The sequence below is a fragment of the Camelina sativa genome, chromosome 2 (assembly GCF_000633955.1).
Source record: "Camelina sativa cultivar DH55 chromosome 2, Cs, whole genome shotgun sequence".
Taxonomy (NCBI): Eukaryota; Viridiplantae; Streptophyta; class Magnoliopsida; order Brassicales; family Brassicaceae; genus Camelina; species Camelina sativa.
This window is the reverse complement of record NC_025686.1, coordinates 16545566-16545840: the sequence shown is the minus strand read 5'-3', so window position 1 is coordinate 16545840 and position 275 is coordinate 16545566.

Here is a 275-nt window from a genome sequence, read left to right as displayed (position 1 = left end):
TATATCATGGCTAAAAACACCTAAAAACCATGATATATCAATTCCCCCAGACTTAGCCTTTGCTTGCCCTCAAGCAAAACAGAAACTTCATCTGTGAAAGAGGTTTGAAAACGCAGGAACTCATTTTCTTTTTAAAGTAATGCCATGATAATCCAAACCTTAATCCACATGCTTAGCAGATAAATCTAAATCGAACCACCATGTACTTCTCCGTTGACTTTCATAGCATCCCAAATTCAAACCAAATTCCACTACTTCCTCCATTAAGCTTTCAT